Raw genomic sequence first — 19,753 nt, forward strand, 5'->3', positions numbered from 1 at the left:
TAAAAGACAACACTGTTAAGATTTCAATTCTGCCCAAATTTATCTATAGATCCTATGCAATTCCCCCAAATTTATCTACAGATTCAACAAAAATCCCAATATCCTTTTCTCAGATAGACATTTATAAATTGCTTCTAAAACTCATAAAGAAATGTGAACGACATAGTACAGTTGCATCCCTCTTGAATGAATCAGGAGAGTAGCTACAGAGATTTGAAAACTGAAAGTGAAGTATATAGAATCATTAACTGTAACAAGAGATTGAAGTAGTAGCAGTTAACTAGTGAGAAGTAAACAGAATTCTAAAGAACACAACAGCAGCCAATACTTCCTAAGGCTCAGACAGAGTGGCTAAGCAAGAACCTCTACCAACTCCTTTCAGGCGATTTCAGGGCTGACACTCAGACCTTGGAGAGGGCACAGGTCTATCTCACTGAATGGTAGAGAAGGTGCTCTGGTGACATGCAGGCAGAACCTGCTGAAAATCTGCCTGTGGATCCTGCCAGAAATCCAGTCTTTAGGGAGCTATGAAACAAAAGCTGTTGACCTGGAAGTGTCCCACCAAGGTAATCCGCTACAAACCACACGAAGGAGAGACACAAAGAGAAGGTGCTAGCTGACGGCTGCAGTTACCACTGCTCTCTCTGCACTTCAGGGAGCCTAGTGGAGAAAAAGCCGCACGTGCTCAGGAGATGTAGGCTAGGGGAGCTATGTGGGCTGACACTGGAGAAGATGAGTATGCTGCTGGAGACCACAAAGCAAGCACACAAGAACCAAGAAGCAAAACTCTCAATTTCTCTCCAGCATTCTCTAGTGACAAAACTTAACACTGTACAAGATGGCAAAAGAAAAATATTTAAAGGACCTGATACATTTTCACAGAGCAGGTGAAAAAAAGGATAAATCTGGAGCTGAGAGGCAATAAATTGACAACCAGTACAACAGCCAATATCTTATAGGCCGTAAAAGAAGAATAAATTTAGAGGGGTAGCATGACCTGGCTTCATGACTTCTTATAAAGTCACAGTAATCAAAATGATAGCAGCATCGAGACAGACAAAGAGTTGAGTGGAACAAATCTGGTAGTCAGAAATAAACCCACATATATATGACAAACTGATTTTTGACAAATATCAAAAGGACAACCTTTTCAACAAACGATGCTAGAACTGGATACCACTACATAAAAACATGAACCTCCATCAGCTTATGATCCATATTTTAAAAAGCAATTCAAAATTCATCATAGAATGAAGCATAAGACCTAAAAGCATAAGACGTCTAGAAGACAACTTGGTAGAAAATCTTTTTTAAGCTTGGATTAGACAAATACATCTTAGATACAAAAACAAAATCCATATAAAAATATATTGATTGCCTGGGCCTCATCAAAATTAAAAATGTGTGCTCCTCAAAAGATACTGTTAAGAGAATGAAAAGACAAGCCACAATCTAGGAGAAAATGTCTGCAAAGCATAGAACAAAAAATATATAAAGAGTGCTCAAAATTCAATAATGAAGAATTAAATCAATTAAAATAATGGGTAAAAGATCTGAACATTTTACCACAGAAAATATACAAATGGTAAATAAACACATGAATTAATACTCAATATCATTAGTCATTAGAGAAATGCAAATTAAAACCACAAGGAGATACGACCACACAAACACACCAGTTAGTAATGTCTACAATTTAAAAGAATGACCGTACCAAATGTTGGTAAGATATAGAAGAACTATACACTGCCAACAAAATCAAAAACAAAAAGAGCTACTTTTTTTTTTTGGTAAAGCTACTTTGGAAAACTATTTAGTAATTTCCTAAAGAGTTATATGCACTCCTACTCTATGACCCAGTCATTCCACACTTAGGTATTTACCGAAGAGAAATGAAAATATGTGTTCATACAAAAACTGGTATATTAAATGTTCATGGCAGCTTTACTTGTAAGAACCAATAACTAAAAAAGAACCCAAAATGCCCATCAACAGATGAATGGAAAAACAAACTGTGATATATCCACGTGTGTCACTTACCCATTTATTGCCCCTCGGCTCTGAATGCATCCATCAATATATGCTGTATGACAGACAAGAAAGTTCCTTCAGTATGCTCATTCCTTCAACATGCCCCATGTTTACCTCTCTCAATAGAGGGCACTCAAGAGACACTGAAGTAGGTGCAGATATGAGGACTTCCAATAGAGTACTGTCTTAGCCACCTACAGAGAAAACCATCCTGTGACCTTGAAGCCTCAACCTGGTATAATAAAGTGTCAATGTCCCTTATGGGCTTGGTCTCTTACCAGCACCAGCATCTATACTCCCTCTACAAGCCCTGAGACTGAACATAGTTGCCTGTGGCCCAGATGGATACACACCAAGCTGTCCCTCCTGCAAGCCCCCAAGACAGCCCACCCACTCCAAAAGTTTCCTGCCCCTGCTGGCACCTAAACTCCCACTACACACCCATTCTGTCAGTGGCTGATCCCCTGCTCTCCTCTCACACTCCAATGAGTTGCCTACTGCTCATCCAGCAACTTCAGACCACCTCGGGCCTATACAAACCATGGACTTCTCTGCTGTCCAGTGCACTGAACCCCATCTTCTCCAATGACATCTTAACCCCTTCCAAATCTTTCCTCCTTGGGTACTCTCCCAAAGCCCTACAATACTGTATAAAGTTTCCTTATTATCTTATAGTTTTAACTCTTTAGACATATTAATAATTCTTGATACTAAACTTTCCTTATTTAACCAACTGTATGGTTTCCATCTCCTTACTGGACCCAGATTGCTACACCATTCAAGAGACTACCTGAGTGGTACAAAAAGAAGAGAAATAAGGATGCAGCAACATGGATGAATCTCAAAATAATTATGCTGAGTAGAAAAAGCAACTTCCTCCTAAAAGGTCATACTACAGATTCCATTTTTTAAAACTTTAGAAAATGTACTAATTTATAGTGACAGAAAGTATATCAGTATTTCCCTGAAAGGGGGGAAGGTCAGGAGGGGGTAAGAGAAAGAATTACAAAGGGACAGGAAGAAATTTTGGAAGGTGATAGATATGTTCACTGTTTTAACTGTGGCAATGGGTTCACAGATGTATACATATGTCAAAACTTATCACATTGCATATTTAAAATGTATTCAGGGCTTAGAATGTCAGTCATATATCAATAAATCTGTTCTAAAAAAAATAAAGCCATATTTCCTCATCAGCCCCCCCAAATATACTATATTGAAGTCTATAAGAAAAATGAAATATATGCTACAGAATTATAAAACACTTAGAGAATGTTTAATTAATGTAGGAATTAATATCCAGATATAGAGAACTAGATTCATATCCAACATGTAAAGAAAATTCCTAAAACAAAAAGTGGGCAAAGGATTTGCTTGAATAGACATTTCTCCAAAGAAGATGTACAAATGGCCAATAAGTACATGAAAATATGCTCAATATCACTAGTCATTATGGAAATGAAAAATCAAAACCATAATGAAATACTGCAGCATACTCATTAAGATGGCAATTATTGAAAAACAGAAAATAAGTGTTGGCAAGAAAGAAGAGAAATTAGAACCCAGTACACTGCTGGTAAAAATATAAAATGGGGCAGCCAATATTAAAAACACTACGGCGGTTTCTCAAAAATTAAGAACAGTATTACCATCAGTTCAGTTCAGTCGCTCAGTCATGTCTGACTCTCTGTGGCCCCATGAATTGCAGCACGCCAGGCCTCCTTGTCCATCACCAACTCCCGGAGTTTACCCAAACCCATGTCCATTGAGTCGGTGATGCCACCCAACCATCTCACCCTCTGTAGTCCCCTTCTCCTCCTGCCCTCAATCTTTCCTAGCATCAGGGTCTTTTCCAATGAGTCAACGCTTCGCATGAGGTAGCCAAAGTACTGGAGTTTCAGCTTCAGCATCATTCCTTCCAATGAACATCCAGGACTGATCTCCTTTAGGATGGACTGGTTGGATCTCCTTGCAGTCCAAGGGACTCTCAAGAGTCTTCTCCAACACCACAGTTCAAAAGCATCAATTCTTCTGCATGCAGCTTTCTTTATAGTCCAATTCTCACATCTATACATGACTACTGAAAAAATCATAGCCTTGACTAGACAGACCTTTGTTGGCAAAGTAATGTCTCTGCTTTTTAATACGCTGTCTAGGTTGGTCATAACTTTCCTTCCAAGGAGTAAGCCATATGACTCAACAATTCCACTTCTGGGTTTATATCCAAAAGAATTAAATACAGGGTCTCAAAGAGATAACTGTATACCCATGATCACAGCTGCATTACTCATGATAATCAAAAGACAGAAGCAACCCAAGTGTCCACTGACAGAAAAACTGATAAACAGAATACAGTATAACATGCACAATGGAATATTATTCAGGCTTAAATGGAAAGGAAATTCTGACCCTCACACAACACGGATGAACCTCGAAGACACTACACTAAGTGAAATAAGCTAGTCAGAAAAAGAAAATACTGTATGATTTCACTCATATGAGGAACACAGAGTAGTCAAATTCAGAAACAGAAAGTAGAACGGTGGTTAACAGGGGTTGAGGGTAGGGGAATGGGGAGTTACCACCCAACAGTACTAGCTTTGCCAATGAAAAAAGTTCTATGGGTGGATGGTGGTGATGAGTGCATTAAGAATGTAAATCTACTCAACGCCACTGAACTGTACACTTTAAAATGGTTAAAATGCCAAACTCTATGTGTATTTTATAATGATTTTTAAATTTTAAATAATTTTAAAAGAGAAAAGCAGAGATTATTTCTATACTTTGTTATAGTTTTATTAGTCCCAAAATGGAGATGTTACCATAATAATAAAGTAGAAAGAGTAGATTCAGATAAAAAGGCAATCACATCAACAAGCATTCTTAACCCCCCAATCATGGTGTGACATAATAAGAAATATATTCATAGGTCTCTGTCTCCGGTTCCTAATACAGAGCTCTAAAACCCTTATAATTGCTTGAGTGACAGGGCTGGTAGGAGCAATTTTTTTTCCTGATATTTAGTCTTTGGCACTAGTTTCTGACACAGCACTCCCAAAATCCTGATAATTATCTGAGTGATGAGGGTGATAGAAGCATCCTACACAGAACTCCTGTGTCCCTTGGAATTTCTTTTATTTTAATGAGGCTACTCTTGGTGGGCTCCTAGATAGCTTCAGGATGGAGGCTGGTCACCAGAAAGACCATGTCATGATTAGAAGCTTGGAACTTTCAGCTCCACCTCCTATCCTCCATGGAGAAGAGAGGGACTGGACATTGAGTTAATAATCCATCACATCTACATGATGACATCTCCATAAAAAAATCCATAAACTATAGGTTTGGAGAGCTCCCAAACTGGTGAACACATCCATGTACTGGGAGGGGGCACACCCATCCCAGACCTAGTCCTTCATCATCTGGCTATTCATCTTTATCTTTTACTATATCCTTTAAAATAAACTAGCAAACATGTTTCCCTGAGTTCTGTGAACCATGACAACAATTATCAAACCTGAGGAGATTTCAGGAGTCTCCCACCCGCCCCCAACTCGATTTATAGTCAAATCAAACAAAAGTACAGGTAACCTGGGCACCCACTACTCGCAATTGATACCTGAAGTAAGGGTAGTCTTGTGGGACTGACCCCTTAATCTGTGGAGTCTGTGCTAACTCTCAGTTGGTGTTCTTAGAGAATTATAGAATTTACTGGTGTGGGAAACCCACATGTCTGGTATCAGAAGTGTAGGGACTAAAGTAAATGAGTTTTCTTTTAAAGGGCCAGATACTATAAGCCACTAGGGACACAAAGATAAACAGTCCCCAAATTAAGGGGATTCTGTTGTAATCACATTTATACATAGGCAAGAAAGTAAAACAAACAGTTTTGTCAGATGGCATTACTAAGGGCATGGTTTCAAACTAATTTCAATACCACCCAGAACCAACTGTAATGATCAGTGTTCAAATGATAGTAGCAAAATATCTGATTTCTTCATACTAGAAAATTTTAATCCAATTCCCCCACACTCACACTGAAAATGATCACTCCTGAAACATCATTTATGAGAGAATAGATTGAAATATGTAAAAGAATCCTGCAGATATGTGACAGATTTAACATCATGGCCATATTTGCATAGTAATCTAAATCACCTCATCTTCCAGATGACAATTCTTATTTTTAGGTGCTGCCTTCTAAGCCCTATCATTCAATTTACTGCTTATCAAAGTTAAGAATTTTAGGTTTATGAGAGAACAGATAACAAAAACAGATAATTCACCAAAATATTTTTTTAAAATGAGGAGGAATACACAAAAATCCATTTCAAAAAAACTTATGAGAAACGTTGATACTCACTCATAGACAAAGAAATACAGACTAAAATAAGAGATCCTTTTCATCCACTGAGAAAATCTTAAAAGTTCAATAACACCCAGTGTAGAGAAAATGTGAGGGAAAGTTTGTAAATTGATACAAATTTTCTGAAGGGGATTTGTTTCTGTGAATCAAGAATCTCAAATGATTAAATCTTTTGAGCCAACAATTCTCTCTCAAGGAGTTAATGCTAAGGAAAAATTAGACAAAATCCTTTTGTATACTAATACACTGCTATATATAATCATAGGCCATATGTCATGGATATCTGTATTTTTTAAAAACTTCTCAGGGAATTCTTATGATCATCTATCTGGTTTTGGATCCAGGACCCAGTGAATGAATGCATGTATTGAAAGAACTAACTAACACCTAATCAGAAACTTTTGTAAGCCTGGCACTATACTGAAAAATACATTATCATGTTTAGCCAAAAGAACTAGAAGCAATTTTTTAAAGTTTCATATTCCTAAAATACTGACAGTAAAAACCTTAAAAGGAATTTTCACTGTTCTATTCATTACCTTACTTAATAGAATTGATGCTTTTCGTTAACAGGAAGGACAAGTTCCAGTTATCATTTCATATTTTTCCATTAATTTATATTATAAATGGGACCTATTCTCAAAATTAAATTAAAAAAATCTAAAAACACAAAATAACAATTAAAAATTAGTGGAGTATCTATGATAAAACTGAAAAATCAAAATAAATTTTACAGTATAAATATTAAACTAAAAAATCCTAAGAATCTTATCTTAAAAACTATGATTATCTGGATCATTAAAATCTTTGAGAAAATGTCTATATCAGCTATATCTACAATGAGGAAGTGTTCTATATATATATTTTTTTCAATATGGTATCGAATATATATACTGCTTGATAAAGGACAGAAATGGTATGGACCTAACAGAAGCAGAAGATATTAAGAAGAGATGGCAAGAATACACAGAAGAACTGTACAAAAAAGATCTTCACAACCCAGATAATGACAATGGTGTGATTACTCACCTAGAGCCAGACATCCTGGAACGTGAAGTCAAGTGGGCCTTAGAAAGCATCACTACGAACAAAGCTAATGGAGGTTACAGAATTCCAGTTGAGCTATTCCAAATCCTGAAAGATAATGCTGTGAAAGTGCTGCACTCAATATGCCAGCAAATTTGGAAAACTCAGCAGTGGCCACAGGACTGGAAAAGATCGGTTTTCATTACAATCCCAAAGAAAGGCAATGCCAAAGAATGCTCGAACTATGCACAATTGCACTCATCTCACATGCTAGTAAAGTAATGCTCAAAATTCTCGAAGCCAGGCTTCAGCAATATGTGAACCATGAACTTCCTGATGTTCAAGCTGGTTTTAGAAAAGGCAGAGGAACCAGAGATCAAATTGCCAAAATTCGCTGGATCATGGAAAAAGCAAGAGAGTTCCAGAAAAACATATATTTCTGCTTTATTGACTATGCCAAAGCCTTTGACTGTGTGGATCACAATAAACTGTGGAAAATTCTGAGATGGGAATACCAGACCACCTGATCTGCCTTTTGAGAAATCTATATGCAGGTCAGGAAGCAACAGTTAGAACTGGACATGGAACAATAGACTGGTTCCAAATAGAAAAAGGAGTACATCAAGGCTGTATATTGTCACCCTGTTTATTTAACTTCTATGCAGAGTACATCATGAGAAACGCTGGACTGGAAGAAGCACAAGCTGGAATCAAGATTGCCGGGAGAAATATCAATAACCTCAGATACGCAGATGACACCACCCTTATGGCAGAAAGTGAAGAGGAACTAAAAAGCCTCTTGATGAAAGTGAAAGTGGAGAGTGAAAAAGTTGGCTTAAAGCTCAACATTCAGAAAACAAAGATCATGGCATCTGGTCCCATCACTTCATGGGAAATAGATAGGGAAACAGTGGAAATAGTGTCAGACTTTATTTTTCTGGGCTCCAAAATCACTGCAGATGGTGACTGCAGCCATGAAATTAAAAGACACTTACTCCTTGGAAGGAAAGTGAAAGTGAAGTCGCTCAGTCGTGTCCAACTCTTTGCAACCCCATGGACTGTAGCCTACCAGGCTCCTCCGTCCATGGGATTTTCCAGGCAAGACTACTGGAGTGGGTTGCCATTTCCTTCTCCAGGGGATCTTCCCCACTCAGGGATTGAAAACGGGTCTCCCGCATTGTAGGCAGACGCTTTACTGTCTGAGCCATCAGGGAAATCCATGGAAGGAAAGTTATGACCAACCTAGACAGCATATTGAAAAGCAGAGACATTACTTTGCCAACAAAGGTCCGTCTAGTCAAGGCTATGGTTTTTCCTGTGGTCCTGTATGGATGTGAGCCGAAGAATTGATGCTTTTGACCTGTGGTGTTGGAGAAGACTCTTGAGAGTCCCTTGGACTGCAAGGGGATCTAACCAGTCCATTCTGAAGGAGATCAGCCCTGGGATTTCTTTGGAAGGAATGATGCTAAAGCTGAAACTCCAGTACTTTGGCCACCTCATTGGAAGAGTTGACTCATTGGAAAAGACTCTGATGCTGGGAGGGATTGGGGGCAGGAGGAGAAGGGGACGACAGAGGATGAGATGGCTTGATGGCATCACTGACTCGATGGACGTGAGTCTGGGTGAACTCTGGGAGTTGGTGATGGACAGGGAGGCCTGGCATGCTGCGATTCATGGGGTCGCCAAGAGTCGGACACGACTGAGCGACTGAACTGACAGTGGCCACAGAGCACTTGAAATATGGCTAGTGAAACTGAAAAATTAAATTTTTAACTTTCAAAATGTAAACAGCCACACGTGGCTGTTGGCTACCATATTAGACAGCGTTTGTTTATATAATCTCTGGTTCCTGGCAATTAACAGCTCAAACAACCCTCTGTTTCTTCCTCTGTTCCTTCCCGGACATCCTCTGAAATCCCTCTGCTAATAAACTAGCAGTTACTTATCACTCATTATGTACTGACTACCTCTTACAGGATAAATAATGTGCAGAACACACATAATCCTCTTATAGCACTCACAGCCTGGACCTAGCAAACAATCCCACCTTTGGCAGTATCTTAGCCTTAACTTATGTTTATTCTTTTTGTTCTTGTTAAAATGGTTTAATCAAAAAATAAATAAATAAAATAAAATGGTTTAATCTAGTATTTACTATATCTCTTACTAATATGTATACTTTGGTTTTAATTAGAACAGGCATTGATAACAGGATTAATCTATTTATTCTTTCTTAGGCATAATCACTATGTGGTGAATTTTAAAACCCTCCCCCTCAGGGAAGATTGTTTTAGTTGACATAACATTAAACTATTAACATCATAAGATTTGATGCTTTTGAACTGTTGTGTTAGAGTCCCTTGGACAGCAAGGAGATCAAACCAGTCAATCCTAAAGGAAATGAACTCTGAATATTCATTAGAAGGACTGATGCTGAAATTCCAACACTGGTCACCAGATGCAAAGAGCCGACTCATTGGAAAAGACCCCGATGCTGGGGAAGACAGAAGGCAGGAGGAGAAGGGGATGACAGAGGATGAGATAGCTGGATGGCATCACCAACTCAATGGACATGAGTTTGAGCAAGCTCTGGGAGATAGTGAAGGACAGGGAAGCCCGGCATTCTGCTTCCGTGGGATAGCAATGAGTAAGACATGACTGAGCAACTAAACAACAACAAATTAGTATTATATTCCTGATTAAAAGCACCATACTGATTTAATGTAGCTTTTTGGGTGGAGGGGCACATTAACATATTAAGTATACTCATCAAATTTTAGGATGTATTAAAATGAAGGGAGTATTTAAAAAAACTGTAAATGAAATAGAAGCCTAGAAGAAAATCTAGACTAATCCTTTTCTTATTTACACTTGTGAAAGGACAATTTAATCAACCTCTTTTACTCCATGAAGACACAAACAACTTAAGATTCCAGGTGTTTTCTCAAGTCCATCGAGGATTAAGTGATTTTTTCATTGCTACCAACACACACACAAGTTTGAAAACAGTAACTGCAAGAGAAAAGCTTTGATGACTCATTCACCCCTTTATTCAATCGTCATAACTTTATATAACTAAGTAATACAGAGTTCTTTAGCAGGGCAATTAAATCCTGTGGAAATTTATTTACTAAGATCTAACAACCTGGAATCAAGATTGCCAGGAGAAATATCAATCACCTCAGATATACAGATGACACCACTCTCATGGCAGAAAGTGAAGAGGAACTAAAAAGCCTCTTGATGAAAGTTAAAGAGGAGAGTGAAAAAGTTGATTTAAAGCTCAACATTCAGAAAATGAAGATCATGGCATCTGGTCCCATCACTTCATGGGAAATAGATGGGGAAACAGTGGAAACAGTGTCAGACTTTATTTTTTGGGGCTCCAAAATCACTGCAGATGGTGACTGCAGCCATGAAATTAAAAGACGCTTACTCCTTGGAAGGAAAGTTATGACCAACCTAGACAGCATATTCAAAAGCAGAGACATTACTTTGCCAACAAAGGTCCGTCTAGTCAAGGCTATAGTTTTTCCAGTGGTCATGTATGGATGTGAGAGTTGGACTGTGAAGAAAGATGAGCGCAGAAGAATTGATGCTTTTGAACTGTGGTGTTGGAGAAGACTCTTGAGAGTCCCTTGGACTGCAAGGAGATCCAACCAGTCCATCCTAAAGATCAGTCCTGGGTGTTCATTGGAAGGACTGATGCTGAAGCTGAAACTCCAATACTTTGGCCACCTCATGCAAAAAGCTGACTTTTTGGAAAAGACCCTGATGCTGGGAGGGAGTGGGGGCAGGAGGAGAAGGGGACAACAGAGGATGAGATGGCTGGATGGCATCACCGACTCAATGGACATGAGTTTGGGTAAACTCTGGCAGTTGGTGATGGACAGGGAGGCCTGGCGTGCTGCGATTCATGGGGTCACAAAGAGTCGGACACGACTGAGAGACTGAACTGAACAAAATAAATACAAGATTTTCTATCCTGGTATTAGTGCACTGGTCATAGACTCAAATTCTGGCTATCAAAACTCAAAAAACCAGGGAGGCCTGCCCTCTAACTTTCATGAAAATAAGGGTCCAGCTACAGATAAGAACAAAGCAGCAAACAATTAAAAGCATATTACAGTTTACCCTTGAACAACATTACACTTACACAGATTTTTTTCAATAAATAATATTGAAAAAGTTTTTGGAGATTTGCAACAATTTGAAAAACTCATAGATGAACTATGTAGCCTAGAAATATTTTAAAAAATTAAAAATTTAGGTATGAATACCTAAAATATATGCAAATCTGAATCTATTTTGTCATTTATGACTATAAAATATGCACAAATTCAATATAAAAAGTTAATATCAAAACTTAGGCACACAACACAGACCGTACATGGTGACTTTCACAGTTAAGGAAAATGCAAACAAATATAAAGACACAGTAGTAAAGCATAACTGTAAAAAATTAACCAGAGTACATACTGTATTACTATAATAATTTCAGAGTCACCTCCTATTGCCACTGTGATGAGTTCAAGTGTTGTGAGTTATCTGCTTAAAATGCCATGTGACATTAATCACCTCTGCAAGAGCAGTTTGTCTCTCCAGTAAATTGCGCATTGCAGTAAAAAGTGATCTCTCCTGGTTTCCACATATTTTTTATCATGTTCAGTACAATACCATAAACTTAGAATAACATCATGGGACTCCTATGAAGTGCCACTAGTGACGCTAGAAGCACTCCCGATAAGCAAACTCATGACATTACAAAAAAAAAGCTGAATTGCCCAATATGCCCCATAGACTCAAGTCTGCAGCTGCCAATGCTTGTCATTTCAAGATAAATGAATCCACTGTAAGGACCATTGTAAAAAGAAAAGAAAATTCATGAAGTCATCGCTGTAATAAAGCCAGCAGGTGCAAAAACCTTGCACATTTTGCAAAATACCTTTTTATCATATATTGAAAATGCAGCTTTTATTTGGGTACAGGATTTATATAAGAAAGGAATATCTATAGAATATAATATGATTAGAGAAAAATCAAATTCATTATATGACAACTTAAAGCAAAAGAAAGGAGAAGGCCCTAAAACTAGAGAATGCCAGTTATGTTTTGTCCCTGAAGTCAGGGAGTACCTTGCCAGTAAGTAATTGACTTTTAAAGTTCTTTTGATATTGGGCAATGTCCACGTGGCCACCCAGAACCCCATGAGTTCAACACCAAAGGCATTAAAATGGTCCACTTGCCCCCAAATGTCTCTCTAGTAAAGAGAGCCTTTACAGTTCATAACATGCAGGACTCTATGGAAAGGACTGTCAAAGCTATGGAAGAGAACCCAACAGATCATGAAAGTCTGAAGGATTACACCACTGTACTTCTATCACTGTTACAGAAAAAGCCATTAAACCCAAAACAAATTCCTCCTGGAGAAAACTGTGTTCAGATGTTACATGACTTCACAGGATTTATGAAAGAGCCAATCAAGGACTCAAAAGCAATTCTGAGAGATCTTCAAAGATATGGCAAAAAAAGTTTGGGGGTAAAAGAGTTTCAAGAAAAGGATTTTGGAGACATTCAAGAGCTTACAGACACAAAACAAGAGCAATTAATAAGAACATGACTTGACAGAGATGAGTGTTTCTGAATCAGTACCAGACAATGAGGAAGAAGACTAGACTACTACTGAAAGCAATCTACAAACTTAATGCAATCCCTACCAAACTACCTATGACATTTTTCACAGAACTAGAACAAATAATCCCGAAACTTATACAGTACCATAAACGACCCAGAATGGTCAAAGCAATCCTGAAAAAAAGAAAGCAAAGCTAGAGGCATAACACTCCCAAAACTTCAGACAATACTACTAAGCTACAGTAAACAAAACAGTATGGTATTGATCAAAAAAATAGATATATGGATCAGTGGACAGACTGGAGAGCCCAGAAATAAACCCATGCACCTACGGGCAGTTAATCTTTGACAAAGGAGGCAAGAATATACAATGGAGAAAAGACAGTCTCTTCAGTAAATGGGTTTAGGAAAACTGGACAGCTACATGTAAATCAATGAAGTTAGAACATGCCCTCAAACCACACACAAAAATAAACTCAAAATGGCTTAAAGATTTAAATACAAGACATGACACCATAAAACTCCTAGAAGAAAATATAGGCAAAAACATTCTCTGACATAAATCATAATACCATTTTCTCAGATAAGTCTCCCAAAGCAACAGAAATAAAAGCAAAAAATTAACAAATGGGACATAACCAAACAAGTTTTTGCACTGCGAAAGAAACCATAAATAAAACAACCTACAAACTGGGAGAAAATATTTGCAAACAATGTGACCAACAAGGGCTTAATTTCCATTAAGGGCTTAATTTCCAAATAATTGCTCATACAACCCAGTAATAAAAACAACAGTAGCAGCAACCCAATCAAAGGCAGAAGACCTAATCAGATACTTCTCCCAAAGAAGATATATAGGTGGCCAATAGGTATATGAAAAGGTGCTCAACATTGCTAATTATTAAAGAAATGCCAATTAAAACTTCAATGAGGCATCACTTCATACTAGTCAGAACGGCCATCATCAAAAAGTCAACAGATAATAAATGCTGGAGATGGTGTGGAGAAAAGGAAACTCTCCTACACTGTTGGTGGAAATGTAACTTGGCTCAGCCACTATAAAGAACAATACAGAGGTTCCTCAGAAAACTAAAAAACAGAATTGCCATATGATTCAGCAGTCCCACTTCTGGGCATATGTCTAGAGAAAACTCTAATTTGAAAACGTGTGCTCCAATGTTCACAGCAGCACCATTTACAATAGCCAAGACATGGAGGTAACCCAAATATCCATCAACAGATAAATGAATAAAGAGGTAGTATAAATATATGTGCATGCTTGGTCGCTTCAGTCATGTCCGACTCTTAGCGAGCCTATGGACTGTAGCCCATCAGGTTCCTCTGTCCATGGGATTTGTTGGCAAGAATACTGCAGTGGGTTGCCATTCTCTTCTCCAGGAGATCTTCCTGACCCAGGTGTCAAACCCGCATCTCTGTGTGTCTCCTGCCTTGCAGGTGGATTCTTTACTGCTGAGCTACCAGGGAAGACCATACACAATGTACTACACAGCCGTAAGAAAGAATGAAAAAATGGCATTTGCAGCAATAGGGATGGACGTAAAGATTATCATATTAAAGTGAAGTAAGTTAGAAAGACAGATATCACATGACATCACTTATATGTGGAATCTAAAATATGATACAAATGTAATAATTTACAAAACAGACTCACAGAAAAAGAAAACAAATTTATGGCTACCAAAGAGGAATAGGGAGGGAGGGGAGAAATCAGGACTTTGAAATTAGCATATACAAAAAACTATATATAAAATAGATAAACAACAATGTCCTACTCTATAGCATAGGGAACTATATCCAATTATCTTATAACAAACCATAATTGAAAAGAATACAAAAAAGAATACATATATAAAACTGAATCACTTTGCTGTACACCAGAAACTTACACAACAGTGTAAATGGACTATACTTCATGCCAGTCCAGGTTCAATGCACGATGCTGGATGCTTGGGGCTGGTGCACTGGGACGACCCAGAGGGATGGTATGGGGAGGGAGGAGGGAGGAGGGTTCAGGATGGGTTCTTAAATTTGTAAGGAATATATTAAATTTAAAAATATATATATATAAAAAAAGAAAAAAAAATAAATAAATAAATAAAAGAGAGAGAGAGAGAAGAATGAGTGCCAGAAAACAAACTGACATTAGACAGAATCTAATGTCTGGCAGATAAGGTCTGATTATTCAAGACTGCTTTTGACTTCTTTTTTACAACATGGATGCTTTTATGATATAGGAACTGAAATTAAGCAAATGGTAGGAAAGTGAAAGTGAAAGTCTCTCAGTCATGTCCAACTCTTTGCGACCCCACGGACTATACTGTCCATGGAATTCTCCAGGCCAGAATACTGCAGTAGGTAGCCATTCCCTTCTCCAGGGGAATCTTCCCAAAACGGTATAAAGATGGGTACCATACAGAAAGTTTCAGAAAAATGCAAAAGCAAAAAAGACAGAAATTATGAAATATTTCCATAAAGCTATACCAAGTGCCTGCCACTCCTGCTCCCCTTCTACCTCCTCCACCTCTGCCTCCCCTGAAACAGCAAGACTAACTTCATATCTTCCTCTTCCTCATCAGCCTACTCAATGTGAAGACAATGAGGATGAAGACCTTCCACTTAAACAGTAAATGCTAATCATGCCGTACAGTTAACAAACTCATCTAATGCATATGTATGGTCTTCCTTTGAAAAATTTAGTAACTACACAGCAAGAACTGTATGAGATTTTTTTGTATCATCATCACCCAAGTATTCACTGGGTAACACATCATATGCAAAACTTGCAATGAAGTGGACAGCCTTGAAGTGGATAGCCTGTTCTTAAACAGGCATAAGGTAAGTGGTATTCAAAATTAATAATACGTTAGTTTTCTTACTGTTTTATAACTTTGCTTTCAAATAATTACATTACCATAGAGCAAAACGCTGTCATAATTGGAGAAACTGCTTATCATCACAGGTAAGTAGGGTGTTTTTAATGTAACAATGTTTCTAATACTGTATCATGAATATGACTGAAACACTGCATGCCATAAAAATTTTATAATGATTCATTCATTAGTGTAAGGTTAGGCTACTACAAAGCAATCATATCAATTACACTAGGCTATAATAAAGCAATCATATTGCTACCTCCTTGTTATCAGTGCATGAACTGTTATAGCTATAAATATGAATTTCTTTTTCATATTATCTTTTCATTTTTGATGTCCAGTCTTAGTATCTGACAGACAATTTAGGTTTATCTTGTAAACAGAAAATGTAAATTTACAATATTTTCAGGGAGGGGACAGTCAGTGCTGCTGACCCCTGCACTGTTCAAGGGTCAAGTGTATTAGCAAGAGCCACAGGCACAAGTTCCAATCCTTTGCCCTAAAAGGTTAAAAGAATTTTTCTTTAATTATATATAGCTAAAAATCTACCACAATCTGGTATTAAAGATACTTCTAAAATGTCTGAAATCAGCTCTCAGGAATTTACTACCTACATATTAATGCAGTTCTCAGGAAAAATTTTTATGCAGAGAATACTAAGTGCCAGACACTGTATTGGACATAGAAGGTTGCACTGAACAAGGAGAGTCCATGATGGATCCAACACAATCTAATTCAACAGCAGCTTGCAGGTTTTACTTCTGGGTTCCTCCATCTAACATCTGTTCTAGGCCATTTTTTCTGGCTGACAATATTTAGCCTCAGATTGGCCTGCTCTGGCAATCTTTATCCTATTTAAAGTCTACTTTATACTTCTTTTTTCCTCTAGATTCTAGAATAAAGTTCTGCCTCAGAGATTTTTCCTTTAAGGTTTTTTTTTTTTAGTGATTTCATGGTATTCAAGTTTTTCTAAAATTTTAATTGTATGTATAACTTTTATTACAAATGTATTACCACTTCATCAACCAAAATTTCTCTTGAATTCTCAATTATCATGATTTATATTTTCCTTTAAGAGTTACAATGATGAAAATCAGCAAGCCTTAAAACTAAGGAGTTCTTAATTCTTCATTTTTAAATTGTTAAATGTATTCTTTAGTAAGCAGATATATTTTCCTGGCACAGTCTTTATGAAAATGAATTCAAGTTATTTATATTGCATTCAAACCTGCTACTCCTCCCTCAAAGAAAAAAAAAAAAAGAGAAAAGAAAATCCTCCATCCACCATCAAATACTTATTGACTACCCACTATGAGTCAGAAGCTATAACTTAGGTGCTCAGGTTATATCCCAAGGGGTTAACTAGAAGGGATGGTTCAGTGTCCCTACCCCCGGTATTATTCGACTTCAGCATAATCTTGCTCTGGGATATTTATCTTCTCCTTTGCATGCCATAGGACTGACCCAACTATGAACAGTAGACGCTCTGCAAACAGGATAAAGGCCAACAGTTTTCCTGCCTTCAGCCAAGCACTCAGGCCTTAAACTGCACATACATGGTTCAGGCCATGTGCATTTAGGTACTTAATAAAGGTTTTCATGAAAAAGAAGAAAAGGTTTCTCATTGAATTTTCATTCCAGCATGAAAATAATCACTAAATACAAATACACACACACACATACATATATACACAAGGGAAACAAGAGTGTTATACATAAGATAATATGACAAAAAGTTACAAGATACTTAGTCTGAATGGTCAGGAAAAGCTTATCTGATGCTGCCTACTAATACAGTCTCCGTGATAAAGTGTCACTGTATAACACTATGCTATGCTAAGTCACTTCAGTTGTGTCCGACTCTGTGCGACCCCATAGACGGAAGCCCACCAGGCTCCCTCATCCCTGGGATTCTCCAGGCAAGAACACTGGAGTGGGCTGCCATTTCCTTCTTCAATGCATGAAAGTGAAAAGTGAAAGTGAAGTTGCTTAGTCGTGTCCGACTCTTAGCGACCCCATGGATTGCAGCCTAACAGGCTCCTCCGTCCATGGGATTTTCCAAGCAAGGGTACTGGAGTGGGGTGCCATTGCTATCACTCCACAAATTTTGATTTTTAACAGTATGTATGAAAAATACCACTGTATTATTTTTTTTTTGGCTGTACCCCGAAGCATGTAGAACTTCCCCAATTAGTGATCCAATCCGTGCCCCTGCAGTGGAAGCATAGAGTCTTAACCACTGGACCACCAGGAAAGTCCACCACTGTTCTAACTGACTAACCAGGTATTTTTGTAAAGCATTCTCTAGAATCTAAAATTAGATCAACTAAAAACCCTTTCAATCACAATAAATCAAACTGTCAAGTAATTTACTGGTGTTTAAAAGAAACTTGTTTTTAAGCCATCTTTTTCATTTAAAAAAGTAGCACTTTCTTAAAATCTCAAAACTACACAGTATATCAATAAATTAAACTATCACCAAAAGATAACTCTCCTAGCATTTTTAAGAATGTATCTGTATTATGAGGGACTAGTGCTATTTGGTGGCACAGGAAGTAATAAATACTTTTTAAGTAAGACTTACCTATTCTGCAACTGTCTATACCATATTCCAAGTCAGGAACTCAGAACTTAAAAACACAGTAACATAATTGTTCTAAAAATATAAGTATCCAAGAGAAACACTATCTGGGTGGAAGGTGGAATATTTCTTTTCAGACATTAATCATACAAAAAAAGGTTTCGTGACCCTGAATGCATTTCCAACCTCCATTGCCCAAGAAAGAAAGACAAAGAAAAAGATATCAATCATTTGACTATCAGTGGGCTCCCTTAAGAGGTCCCTCAGTATTTCACAAACCTGGTTCTAGAACCTAGAACTCCTGACTGAAAAGATTACAGGATATAGAATCTAGATTTGACTACATTTGTCTCTTGACTTTTCTGCTGCCTTCATCGGGTATCACTAATAACACCTAAAGTGAGGTACTTTTCAAATACAGAACTTAAAAAAAAAAAAAAAAAAAAAGACATCTCTCCCTACAGTTTGGCAACACAGTTCAGATTACTCTAACTTATCCCAAGTGAGTCAACTTATGCAGACTAGAAGCTGTGAAAAGGTTCTCTCATCAACTCTTGCTATAATATAATACCTACATCACAGGAAGGGACTCCCCAGGTGGGGCCATTGGTAAAGAACCTGCCTGCCAATGCAGGAGACATAAGAGATGCAAGTTTGATTTCTGGGCCGGGAAGATCCCCCTGGAGGAAGAGATGGCAACCCACTCCAGTACTCTTGCCTGGAGAATCCCATGGACAGAGAGGCCTAGCAGTCTATGGTCCATGGCGTCGTGAAGAGTTAGACACAACTGAAGCAACTTAGCACATACACACACATCACAGGGAAACCTATACACCTGTGGTCTCATCCTATGCCAGAATTTAAGCATAAGCCAAGAGCCTGTTCTTCTGTACTGTGCTAAGTGTTCTGTATGACTGTTTTACAATATTAAGGTTCTTTGAAAATTTTTTGACAAAATCTGTAGACACTAGATTAGCTTCAGGTCAGAAAGGCACGTGAGAACTGATCATTCTATAAGCAATCTTCTCTATAAAAATATATATACAAAAAAATAAAAAGAATTATGTATTTTGCTAAAGTTAAAAAATGCAAAAAAAAATCACTTTATGAATAAATAAAAACGTGCTTCCTAAAATTTAGTCTTGGCTCGAAGTGGCCCCAAGATATTAATATTTATATTCTCCAAGGTCCATACGTTTGAGGCTTGAAACTTAAGGAATGCCT

At 37.7% G+C, this 19,753-nt stretch overlaps 1 protein-coding gene across 17 annotated transcripts in view; it reads right to left on the bottom strand.

The window, feature by feature from the left end:
- The window catches only part of FUT8 (fucosyltransferase 8), a 337,919-nt gene that overhangs the window by 244,585 nt on the left and 73,581 nt on the right, over nt 1–19,753 (bottom strand). Inside the window, exon 1 of one of the 17 annotated variants that reach the window (XM_070377703.1) lies at nt 2,041–2,065. The exons of the other annotated variants lie outside the window; for them this stretch is intronic. The gene's annotated coding sequence lies outside the window, so the exon portion shown is untranslated. Of the gene's footprint in view, nt 1–2,040; nt 2,066–19,753 lie in introns of those variants that run through there. 17 annotated transcript variants of the gene reach the window in all.

This window comes from Bos mutus, chromosome 10 (assembly GCF_027580195.1).
Source record: "Bos mutus isolate GX-2022 chromosome 10, NWIPB_WYAK_1.1, whole genome shotgun sequence".
Classification (NCBI taxonomy): Eukaryota; Metazoa; Chordata; class Mammalia; order Artiodactyla; family Bovidae; genus Bos; species Bos mutus.